Source organism: Chrysoperla carnea (assembly GCF_905475395.1).
Source record: "Chrysoperla carnea chromosome X unlocalized genomic scaffold, inChrCarn1.1 SUPER_X_unloc_178, whole genome shotgun sequence".
NCBI lineage: Eukaryota > Metazoa > Arthropoda > Insecta > Neuroptera > Chrysopidae > Chrysoperla > Chrysoperla carnea.
The window spans coordinates 12,762-13,880 of NW_025408131.1; the positions used below are offsets into that span (position 1 = coordinate 12,762).

Here is a 1,119-nt window from a genome sequence, read left to right on the forward strand (position 1 = left end):
ATTTGAAGATACCAATTTATGCGCAATTCATGCAAAGCGTGTTACAATTATGCCTAAGGATATACAATTGGCAAGACGTATTCGTGGAGAACGTGCATAAGCGTTTTAAATGACAATTTAAAAAAAAAAAAAACAAATAAGAAATATTTTCGGTCCTATATATAGGACCAACATATATTATTAAATAAGAGTATATTATTTTTATTAAAAAATATATATATATATATATATATATATAAATTATTGAAATAAAATTAAACATTATTAAAATTTTGTTATAATTATAAGCGATTGCTATTTCTAAAAATAAATAAATTTCATAAAATTTATATTATTTTATATTCATTTGAAATATTAAAAAAACTTCTCGCTTTAAAGTAACCATGATATGAGTTATAAATGCAATAAAATTTTATACAAAAAATAATATTTATTTGTTGACGAATAATATAAAAGGTTTACATTTCTAAATAACATATATTTATATATGGTGTGTAAAAAAAAAGAAAAGAAGAAAAATAATTTATATTTTTAATATAAAAAGGCAACCGCACACAGTGTTCCCAAGCGGTCACCCATCCAAGTACTGACTGTGCCCAATGTTGCTTAACTTCGGTGATCGGACGAGAACCGGTGTTTTCAACGTGGTATGGCTGTTGCCAGTAATAAATGAAAATTTTTACAAATATATATTTTTCATAAATATCATTAATATTAAAGTATATTATTAAAATTTTCAATGAAGTAATCAATTTAAATATATACTTATTTATTATACCATATATTTTAAATAAAAATGCAACCGCACACAGTATTCTCAAGTGGCCACCCATCCGTGGTACTGACTGTGGCAAATGTTTCTTAACTATTATTTTATAAAATATTTATACAAAAAATAATTTACTCTTATCAAATATTAATTTGTGGCCTGTATTAAGGCCTATGTTATTTTCATTTTTTAGCAAAAATAATGAAATATTTCAATATATTATTAAAGTAACAGATCATTTCTTTTTTGGTGCTGCTTTTTTAATTTTTGTAGGAGATGATTTGGCAACAGAAGCTTTCTTAGCTTTTGGTGCTTTCGGTTTACGAGCAGGGCTACTTTTGGCAGCGGAT

At 24.8% G+C, this 1,119-nt stretch overlaps 1 non-coding gene across 1 annotated transcript; it reads right to left on the bottom strand.

Moving 5' to 3' along the window:
• Positions 1-542: 542 nt before the first annotated feature.
• LOC123304013 lies at positions 543-661 on the bottom strand. Its single transcript, XR_006536074.1, has one exon. It is a non-coding gene; the product is annotated as a 5S ribosomal RNA (ribosomal RNA).
• Between the last annotated feature and the right edge of the window lie 458 nt (positions 662-1,119).